We start from the raw sequence: 12,371 nt of genomic DNA, 5'->3' as shown, positions 1-12,371 counted from the left end.
AAACTCTTAAAAATTATTAATAGAATGAAATGTTCTCAATCTTATAAAATGTATCTACAGAAGACCTATAGCTGACGTCATATTAAATAGGGAATGACTGGATGCTTTCCCCTTACATACTTGCTCTCAGTATTTATATTTAGCATTGCATTGGAGGTCCTACCGAGTGCAATAAGGTAAAAAATTGAAATAAAAATTTAAGAAATGCACAACTATTTTTATTCACACATGAAATTACTGGATACATATAAAATCATAAGGAATTTTTTAACTAATAGAACTAATAATTTAGGTTAACATGGCTGCAGCATTTGACATCAATATAGTAAAAGCAATTGTATTTCAATATACTAGCAGCAAATTATTGGAAAATTATTTTTAATTTTATTTATAATGTCAAGCAATATAAAATACTTAGGAATAAATTTACTGAAAGATGTGTAAGACATACACACAGAAGTCTACAAACAATTGAGTGTCCTCATTAAGTACCAAGTCAGTTTCAACTCCTAGCAACCCCGTACAGGGTTTCCCAGGAGCACCTGGTTAATTTGAACCACTGACCTTGTGGTTAGCAGTCCAGTGCTTATCCTACAGCACCACACCAAGAGGAGAAGTTAAAGAACTCAATCAATGAAGAGGTATATCATGTTCATGGATTAGAAGATTCAATTACAATGTATTTGCTGTGATATTAATTCTTCCCACATTGGCCTACAAAATCAATGAAATCAAAACCAAAATCACAATCTGTATTTCATAGCTAATAAGAAAATATTCTGAAATTTATATGGAAATGCAAAAAAAACCCCAAAAACCTAGTAGAGCCAAACCATTCTCGAGAAAGAACAAATTTGTAGGATCACACAATCTAATTTAAAATTTTAATGTGAAGAGAACACTGAACTCCTACTAAGGGTGATGGAAAATTCAGGAATGATTAATGCTGATGTTTGGACAAAATGATGAACATATTTAAACATTGCTGTAGTTCTTGTTAGGTGCCATAGAGTCGGTAACGACTCATAGCGACCTTATCTGCTATGCCCTTGTACTGCAAAAACACTGCCTGGTCATGCACCAGCCTCAAAATTATTTATACACTTGAGCCCATTGCTGTTTCCACTATGCCAGTCCATCTTTCTGGGGGTCTTCCTCTTTTTTGCTGGCCCTTCACTTTACCAAGAATGATATCCTTCTCCAAAGCCTGGTCCATCCTGATAATACGTCAGAAGTATAAGAGAAAACGTCTGGCTATCCTGTCTAAGGGACAATCTGGCCGTATGTCTTCCAACACAGATTTGTTTGGTTTTTTTGGCGGTTCATGGTCCTTTTAATATTCTCATCCAACACCACAGCTCAAATGCATGCATTCTGCTATGGTCTTTATTCATTGTCCAACTTACATGAGGTCATTGAAAATACCATGATTTAGGACAGATGCACCTTAGTGATCAAGCTAACTTCTTTGCTCTTGAACACTTTAAAGACGTCTTATGCAGCAGATTTGCCTAATGCAATACATTGTTTGATTTCTTGAGTTCGCTACCATGAGTACTGATGGTTGATACAAGTAAAATCAAGTCTTTGACAACTTCAGTCTTTTCTTCATTCATCTTGATGTTATTATTAGTCCATCGGTGAGGATTTTGGTGTTTTTGTTTTCTAATTGAGGTGCAACCCATAATGAAGACTCTGGTCTTGGATCTTCATTTTCAACAAGCAAGATTGTATCATCTGCATATCATAGGTTGTTAATGAGTTATCCTTCAATCCTGATGCCATATTCTTCTTTGTGTAATCCAGCTTCTCAAATTATTTGCTCAGAAAATAGGCTGAATAAGTATGGTGAAAGAATACAATGCTGACACACAACTTTCCTAATTTAAAACCATTCAGTGTTCTAATTTAAAACCAAACAGTATTCTGTTTGAAACAATGGCATCTCAGTCAATATACAGGTTCCTCAGAAGCACAATTCAGTGTTCCAGAATACTCATTCTCTGCAATGTTGTCCAGAGCTTACCACTATCCACACAATTAAAAGCCTCTGCATACTCAATAAAGAGCAGGTAAAAGGAGGGGAGTGGTTGATCTTGTAGCCCAGGAGCGGAGGACACTGGGACCATCAAGAGAGAAGAATGGAGTGTGGGACCCTATCCAGAGAAGCAGTGACACCAGAGAGAGAGGCAGAGATAATGATGGGGAGAGACGGAGAGGCTGGGGACTCTAGACTCAAGGAGGGAGAGAGGCTGTGTGCTGACAACCAGGGGGACGGGCTTGCAGGGTGTACCCTTTGGTTGGATATGCTTTAGCATATCTATGTTGGAAAGCAAGTTTCAGAGTCTCTTCTGACATCCATTTTGTTTGAATGGTTATATATTCCTGAGTGTGTCAGTGTACATCCAAAAAAAAAAAAAAAACAGAGGGATTGGAAGCAAATACTTTTGAATGATGTTGCATGGAGAGGATTGTAGTCATTGCAATTAAATAAAATATGATAGGATGAATGTAAAGCTGATGCTTTCCCATGTAAGTTATCAGCTTGTATCTCTGTCAGTTCCATGTCAATGTACTTCTGCAGCCATTTTTGAATTATCTTTAATAAAATTTTACTTGCATGTACTATTAATGATATTGTCTGATGATGTCCTCATTCTGTTGGGTCACCTCTCTTTGGAATAGGCATAAATATAGGCATAAATATGGATCTTTCCCAATCAGTTGGCAAGGTAGCTGTCTTCCAAATTTCTTGGCGTAGATAAGTAAGTGCCTCCAGTGCCACATCAGTTTGTCAAAAGACTTAAATTTGTATTCCATCAACTCCCTGAGCCTTTGCCTTGGTCTTCAGTGTACTTTACACCTCTTCTTTCAGTATCATTGGCTCTTGATAACATACTATCTCTTCAAATGTTTGAACATCAACTATTTCTTTTTGTTACAGTGACTGTGTATGCCTTCCAACTGCTGTTGATGCTTTCTGCATCATTCAATATTTTGCCCATAGAATTCTTCAATATTTGAAGTTGAGGCTTGAAATTTTCTCCAGTTCCCTCTGCTTGAAAAATGCTGAGCGTGTTCTTCCTTTGGGTGTTCTAACTTCAGACCTTTGTACAATTTCATTATAATATTTGATTTTATCTTCTCAAGTTACCCTTTGAATTTTTCTACTCAACTCTTTTACCTCCTCATTTGCTTTAGCATATCTATGTTGGAAAAAAAGTTTCAGAGACTCTTCTGGCATCCATTTTGGTCTTTTTCTTCTTGTCTTCATAATGACCTTTTGGTTTCTTTCTACATGATGTTCATGATGTCATCCCACAACTCTTCTGGTCTTTGGCCATCAGTGTCTAATTCATTAAATCTGTTCCTGAGATGATCTCTAAATTCAGGTGGGATATATTCAAGGTCAATAATGACTTTGTGGACTTGTTTCCATTTTCCTCAGCCTCAGCCTGAATGTGCATGTGAGAAATTGATGGTCTTTTCCATAGTCTGCCCCTAGCCTTGTTGTGACTGATGATATGGAACATTTCTACCATCGTTTTCCACAGATATAGTTAACTTTATTTCTGTGTATTCCATCTGGTGAGGTCCATGTGTATAGTTGCATTTTATGTTGTTTAAAAAGTTATTTACAATGAAGAAATCATTGGTTCTGAAAAATTCTATCATGTGGTCTCCAGCATCATTTCTATCACAAAGGCCATATTTTCCAACTATTGATCCTTCCTCTTTTTTTTCTAACCTTTGTATTCCAATTGCAAGAAATTATCACTACATCTTGATTGCATGTTTGATCAATTTCAGATTGAAGAAGTTTCTAGAATTCTTCAATTTCATCCTCACTGGCTTTACTGGTTCATGCAGAAATTTCAATAATGGTTGTATTAACTAGTCTTCCTTATAGATTTATAGAGAGCATCCTATCACAGACAGCATTGTACTACAAGATCGAGCCTGTCGTGTTCTTTTTGATACTGAATGGAACGCCATTCTTACTCAGTTTGTCATTCTCAGCATCGTAAACCATGTGACTGTCAAATTCAAAATGGCCAGAACCAGTCCACTTCAGCTCACTAATGCCTACGACATTGATGTTTACATGTTCCATTTCATTTTAGACAACTTCTAGTTTTCCTAGATTCATACTTCATATATTCCATATTCCAATTATGAATGGATGTTTACAGTTGTTTCTATTCATTTTGAGTTTTGTCCCATTAGAAAATGAAGGTCTCGAAAGCTTTACTCCATTGCGTCATCACGGTTAACTTTACTTTGCGAAGGCAGCTCTTCCTCAGCCTTATTTTGAGTGCCTTCCAACCTGAAGGACTCATTTTTTGGCACTATATCTGACTGAAGAAGTTGTGGTGGTCTTCATCATGCTTCAATATTCAATATTCTGGTACTATGTGACAGTGTCCCACTGCTATTCATAAGGTTTTCAGTGACTACATATTTGGAAGTAGTCAATCTCACCTTTTTCCTAGTCTTAGTCTGGAAGCTCATCTGAAACCTGTCCACTATGGTGAACCTGCTGGTATTTAAAATACAGTGGCATAGCTTCCAGAACCACAGCAACTCATAAGCCACCACAATACCACAGTACAATAAATTGACAGGTGATTGGTGGATTTAAAGGTAAATGGAACAGAATAGAGAGTTCAGAAATTGGTTCACCCATATAGACATCGCTGATTTTTGACAAAGGTGCTAAGGTAATTTAATAGGAAAGTTTCAGTCATTTCAACAAATGGAGTTGGAACAACCAGATATTCCCTTTGGGGGAGAAATGAACATCATCACCTATCTCATATTATAAATGAATATGAATTTGAGATCAATTATAGACTTATACATAATAGATGAAGCTATAAGCTTCTAAAGGAAAATACAGAATACTCTCTTTGTAATTTAGTGTAGGTAAATCTTTCTTAATAAGAACACACAAGCACTACCATAAAAGAAAAATATGATAACTTGGTCATTACCAAAATTAAAAACTTTTTCTCTCCAAAAGACACCTTTAAGAAAATATCAAGTTCAGGCTAAAAGAATATATTTGTAATACACATATCTGACAATTAACTTGTTTCCATTATATATAAGGAATATCCATAAATTTAAAATTAAAGACAACAAGTATTTCACAAAAGATGATGACATATCAAAAACCAGTAAGCACATGAAACAGGGCTAACCATCATATATAAGCGAGAAATGTAACTTAAAACTAAACTAGCTAGAATTAAAAGACTAATACTACCAAATGTTGGCAACAAATGGAGCTCTCATTTTAACTGGTCAAAGTATGAGATTACATAACCATTAAAAAAAAAAAGTATTGATAGTTTCTTGTAAAATTAAATATGTTGTTTGTTATTGTTTACGTCACTCCAGCTCGTAGTGACCGTGTATAGGGTTTCCAAGGAAAAGTTGGTGAGCTTGACAGTGATCCCAATGTCCAAACAGACCTTGTGGTCCAGTGCTTTATCCCACAGCACCACACCAGGACACTTGATTTGTAACCCAACAATTTTATATCTAGATATTTACCTAAAACTAATGAAAATATATTACCACTAGTCTGTCAGCGGTGGCTTACAGTTTGCTGTGATGCTGTAAGTTATGCCACCCTTATTTTAAATAACAGTAAGTTCACCCATGGTGGACAGGTTCCAGAAGAGCTTCCAGACAAGGACAAGCTAGGAAGAAAGAGAGGTAGGCTGTTAAGTCAATGAAAACTTTATGAATAGCAGCAGATCAATATCAGATACAATGCCAGAAAATGAAAATATCATGAATACACCAGAAGATTGTCAGATATATAGTACTAGAAGATGAGTCCCTCAGGTTGGAAGGCTCAAAATACAATTTGGGAGGAGCTGACTCCTCAAAGTAGAATTGACCATGATAACTCAAATAAAGTAAAGTTTTCAGGACCTTTTTTTGATAATAAGGTAAAGCTCAAAATGAGGAGAAACAGATGAAAACATCCATTAATAACTGAATCACTGGTGCTACATTCAACCAGTCATATACTTCGCCTCATGTCAATGATTGCAATCCCCTCCATGCAACATCAGTTATCCAACTTCCTCCCTGTAGTTCTTATTTCCATTCCACCCTCCTTTCTAAACCCAAACCTTCTGACACTTGTCCTTAAGTAAACGTTGCCTAAAGATCTTGAAATATTGATCTTGAATGGTTGACCATTCCACAGTAAGCATAACTTACTAGTGTTGTGGTCTCCTCTATATACACAGCTACTGCTTGACTGAAAACTGGGACACAAGAATTAGTTCTGTTCCAGAGACGGTGGCCAAAGTAAATAATTACTGATTTCTCCAGGCTCTTTCTGACCAGTAAGTCTGGATTTTTTTTTATATTGAGTTTTGCTCCACATTTCCCACTCTATCCAGAACCTTCTAATTGATTGATTTCAAACCTGTTGATAGTGGTAGCCAGGCACCATCTTCTGGTCTCAGAGTCATAGTGACTGATGTTCACTTGCTCCATTGGTCCATTGGACTAGTTGATTCCAAGCATCTTAAGTTTTCATAATTCTACTTTCATCCACACATGGAGACACTAGTAGTTGCCCCTTATATGATCACTCATGAGCTTTTAAGATCTCAGTCTCACTCACCTAAGTAGTATGTAAATATTGTCTTTGTGGACTATGTTATGCCAATTGACCATGGTGTCCCTTGAGACTATGGTTCTGAGCACCCAGGCCCAGCAACCCATTGCCTTAAGATGTTTGGTAATATCTAAGAAGTTTTCCTCATTTTGCTTCCCCTATGCTCCACCATATTCAATGGTGTGTTTTCAGCAAAGATAAATACTCATGTACAAATATCTTCTGTCAAACTCTAACCCATTCTCCATTCCATACCAATGTAACCTGTGTATCTGTTCATGTATCTATTCATAAAACATTGTTGTTCCATGGTTGTGTATATAATAGTATTTACCATTATCCATCCACTTTAATCCTTCCATATCTACCTATATCTTCACCTGTTTTCTTCATTCTTTTACCAAACTCCCTCTTCTTGTATACTGACCTCCCCATCACCCAAGTTAACATGTGTCTACCCTCTAGTAAGTGAATTACTCTCCTCTATCTCCCACTCCTGGTAGCCATCAAATCATGTTTCTTTTAGCATGAAAAACTTTTCTTACATTTTTACAACAGTGGTTTTTTTTGTTTTTGTTTTTGTTTTTTTTTTGATTGACTAATTTCACTCAGTATAATGACTTCCAGATTCATCCAGGTTATGTGGTGTTTTGCTGATTCTTCGTTATTTTTCAACATTGCATAGGATTCCATTGTGTACCAAAACTTGCTTATCCATCTTCCCTTGGTGGGTATTTAGGTTGTCTCCATCTTTTTGCTATTGTGAATAGTTCTGTGATGAACACAAATGTGCATGACTCAGGTTATGGCTCTTATTTCTTGGTAGCCATTTGAGCCACCATCACTGCCTAAGAACATAGAGGGTGTGTGATTTCATTCATGTCAACATTGGTTACAGTCATCCTTTGAGAAAGACACTGTGTTAAATGATGTGGGAAATTCTCAGATGAGTGAGACACAGATTCTAACCTTGAGGTACATCCTCTAATGAATAATTTAGGCAGATGCACAAGTCATCATAATTCAAGGAAAATTGTGAGAAAACAAGAAAAGTGTCCCACGAGAACCGCGGATAGAAAATAAATTTCAATTTAGGGGATTGAGAAGTAGTTGAATTCAATTACAGCCTTGAAAAAGAAATAATAATCCTCTCCATTTACTGAGTGTTTATTACATGCCAGCCATAGAATAAAATACTTTAGTGCAGCATGCCACTGGATCCTGATAAAACTTTTCTAAGATTGGTCTGTTATTTTTCCATACTCCACATGATGAAAGGAGCTCTGGTAGCATAGTGGTTACAAGTTGGGCTGCTAATCTCAAGGTCAGCAGTTCGAAACTACCAGCAGTTCTGCAGGAGAAAGATAAGGCTTTGTGCTCCCATAAAGGCATATGCGCCCTTTATGCTTCAGTAGCGTAGTGGTTACGAATCGGGCTGTGAACCTCAGGGACAGCAGTTCGAAACTACCAGCTGTTCCGCAGGAGAAAGAGGAGGCTTTCTGCTCCTGTAAAGATTTACAGCCTCGGAAACCCTGTACAGGGTCACTATGAGTCAGAACTGACTCCACGGCACATAACAACAACAACAACCCTATACAGGGTCACTGTGAGTTGGAACCGACTCCACAGCAAACCACCACCACCACTCATGATAAATTGGAAACTCTGAGAGATTGGACAACAAAATCTCATGACTGCTAGGTATCCAGTATATTGTTTTCCCAGCAGGGACACCTGACTCTGAAACCTGAGCTATTCGCCACTGTTGTTGTTGTTGTTGTTAGAGACTATCAAGTCATTTCTTACCCAGGGCAATCCTTATGTGCAACAGAGCAAAACATTGCCTGGTCCTATGCCATCCTCACAATCACGTCAATGTGTCTCATTAAGGGTTGTCATCTTTTTCACTGACCCTCTACTTTACCAAGCATGGCGTCCTTCTCCAGAGACAGATCTCTCCTGATAACATGTCCAAAGCACATGAGACCATCCTTGCTTCTAAGGAACATCTTAACTGTACTTCTTTCAAGACTGGTTTGTTTGTTCTTCTGAAAATCCATGGCCTATTCATGGTCTATTTGTTTTCCTTATTCATTGTCCAGCTTTCACATGCATATGAGGCTATTGAAAATACCGTGGGCTGAGTCAGGTGCATCTTAGTCCTCAAAATGACATCTTTGCTTTTTAATACTTTAAAGAGGTCTTTTGTAGCAGATTTGCCCAATGCAATGTATATTACTTGATATCTTGACTGCTGCTTCCATGAGTGTTGATTGTGGATCCAAGTAAAATGAAGTCCTTGACAATTTCAAGATTTTCACCATTACAATGGGACAAGTCACAGAAGTGGAAGAGTGTATGGAGTGGTAACAGTAGGTTATTTTCTAGAAAGTTATGGGTGGAAGTGCAAGAGCATATTAGGAGGATCTCTGATGTGGTGCTATAGGATAAGCACTGAACTAAAAACCTCAGAATTGGCAGCTCATACCCACCAATTGTTCCTGAGAACACTCTACAGGATCGCTGTGAGTTGGAACTGACTCAACTGCACTTAACAACAACAACCTGGCTAAATTTTTTTTAGTTTTTCCTCCACACTTGAGTATATTATGGTTGAAAGCTCTTCTTCTGTAAGAAGTAAGCATTTCTTATTAGAAAAGAAGAAATGCTTTATAACTGTGGTTAAGAAACAAAATTAGTCAGTTATTCTGTTGTCTGTGGGGAAACTCTCTTTCCTTACACAGTTTGTTATTATTATTGTCATTGTTGCTGTTGGGTGCCATCAAGCCAACTTTCCATTCATAGCAACCCCACGTGACAGAGTAGAACTGTCCCACAAGGATTTCTAGGCTGTACTCTTTACTAGACCAGATCACCAGTCTTTCTCCCACCGAGCCAATGAGTGGGTTTCAAACACCAACATTTGAAGGCTAGCAGCCAAGCACTACATCATTACACCACCAAGGTTCTTGTATCATCTTATCATGACTTCTTAAAATAGCTACTGAGGAATTCATTCTGATTCAGAGTGACCCTCTGTATGATTTGTTATACCCACATAAGTCTAGCTTCATGAGAGATCTCTTTTCTGACAAATTCATTATAATTAGACCATATCACATCTGGATGGTATGGAGTCAAAAAAAAGTAAGTAGTAGTTCTATCGTCTTAATAGCATCAATATGTCATCATGATTGTTCTTGTTAGGAACTGTCGAGTCAGAACTACAGGCATGACAGAATGAAACACTGTCTGGTCCTGTGTCATCCTCACAATCTTTGTTAAACTTGAGCCTATTGGTGCTACCACTGTGCCAGTCCATCTCGTTGGGGGTCTTTGTCTTTTTCACTGACCCTCCACTTTACCTAGCATGACGTCCTTCTCCAGAGACTGTTCCCTCCTGATAATATGTCTGAAGTAAAAAAAGACGACATCTGGCCATCCTGGCTTCTAAGGAGAATTCTGGTTGTACTTCTTCCTAAACAAATTTGTTTGTTCTTCTAGCAGTCCATGATAATTTTAATATTCTTCTCCAACACCATAGCTCAAATGCATCAATTCTACTGTCTTCCTTATTCACTGTCCAACTTTCATATGCATATGAAACTACTGAAAATACTATGGCTTGGGTAAGCCACATCTTAGTTCTTAAACTGAGGTCTTTGTCCTTTAATACTTTAAAGAAGTCTTGTGCAGACAATTTGCCTATTGCACTATGCTGTTTGATTTTTTTGGCTGCTGCTTCCATGAGAGTTGATAGTGGATCCAAGCAAAATAAAATCTTTGACAACGTCAGTCTTTTCTCCACTTATTTGGATGTTGGATGTTGTCCAGTGGTGAGGATTTTTGTTTTCTTCACATAGAGATGCAATCCATACAGAAGGCTGTAGTCTTTGATCTTCATTAGTAAGTATTTTAATTCCTCTTCATTTTCAGTAAACAAGGTTGTTTCCTCTACATATCACAAGTTGTTAATGAATCTTCCTCCAATTCTGATGCCACATTCTTCTTCATATAATCCAGTTTCTTGTATTATTTGATCAAAATACAGATTGAATTAAGTATGGTAAAGAATACAACCCTATACCTTAGACAAATAAGAGGAACTTTGGAAGACAGGAAATTCATTCACATTTTAGGGGAGTACTCTTAGGGTAATTCTCTCTAACAGTACCTCCTGAATGCAATTCTAACTAATCCAGCCCAATACCAAAATATCAGAACATTCTCCCAAAAGGGACTTCCGGTTCCCTGAAGATAAAGCCACATGGTAAAACATTACCATAGGATAACATTCTGAGAATTACAATTCAATCTAGCTGTTGTGGTGCTGTAGGATAAGACCTGGACTGCTGATTGAAAAGTCCAAGCTTCAAACCCACCAGCCACTCTTGGTAAACCCTATGCAGGGTCACTATGAATCAGAACCAACTTTCCAGCAATTAATAACAGCAATAACAACAGGAAACAGAGATCAATTATTTTCAGATTTAATCAAAAAGAAAATATTAGTGAATCCATTAACCTATAATAACAATTGATCAGTTGAATAGATCAGTAGAAGATTAGTCTTCTCTATATCATATGCAATGCTGAAGTTGAAGGGTACACCTTACTCTTGGGTTAGTCTTATTCCCCTCTCTATTTAAATACCAATTTGCAAAACTAACTATACTTATTTGGGTTCCAAGCTTTGGGTACTATTGTTGACTAAAGTCCTTGAAATGTGCCCTGATTACAGTGTCAATGTAATGTACATTAGCAGCAAGCTCAAGTATTATACAATAACCTTAAATCAGAGAGAGCTATAAGCGGCCAATAATGAAGATGAAGTAATGCTGAGAGTACTAATCTTTTATTCTGAATTCAAGAAATGCATTAGAAAATATGTTTTAAGAATAGGTCATAGAGAACATAAATGCAAAGTAGAATAAAGGAAAGGGGGTTTAAAACTCTACTGGACTGGGGGAGGAGAAATGAAGAGTGAGTGGGAGAGAGACTATACTTAAAAGGATATGCATAATTTAAAGACAAGAGCATGAAGAGACTCCAGGACAAAAGTGCCATCAATTTAGATACAGGGCAATGATTTCAACAATAATCAAGAAGATGCTGCCCGTGTTCTATATGAAGCAGCCTTTGAATTTGAGGGCTTGTTTATAAGAAAACCTTCACTATTGCTTTTCTATATCTCATGCTCTTAGAGGCTAAGCCATCCTTTCCACCACTTGTTTAATTTCAACAGCTGCTCACAAAAGCCTATGTAACGTGCTTAGAATTAAACTCTTTACAACAAGACAAAACAGCATGAAAAAAATAAATGGTTGATGAATCATTTAGAAGAAAAAAAAAGAGTAATATGTTTTTTTTTATAATAATGCAAAAGAAGTATTAGTCCATGAATGCTCTATGTCTTCTTGTTGCTGTTGTGTTCTATCAAGTCAGTTCCAACTTAGCAACTCTGTATAGGGCTTCCAAGGCACAGAACCTGAAAGTCTCAGGTTTCTTCCATAGAACAATTGGTGGATTCAAACCTGCTGTTCACAGCCCAATGCGTAACCTACTACACCACCAGAGCTCTCCTATGTCTTGTAGTTGTTGTTGTTGTTAAGTGTCATCAAGTCAGTTCTGACCCATAATGATCCTGTATAGGGTTTCCAAAGAGCAGCTGGTGAGCTTGAACCGCTGACCTTTTGGTTCAAACCGACTTTGCAGTACAGCACAT

Source organism: Chrysochloris asiatica, unplaced genomic scaffold, assembly GCF_000296735.1.
Source record: "Chrysochloris asiatica unplaced genomic scaffold, ChrAsi1.0 scaffold00014, whole genome shotgun sequence".
Classification (NCBI taxonomy): domain Eukaryota; kingdom Metazoa; phylum Chordata; class Mammalia; order Afrosoricida; family Chrysochloridae; genus Chrysochloris; species Chrysochloris asiatica.
This window is presented reverse-complemented; position numbering follows the sequence as displayed.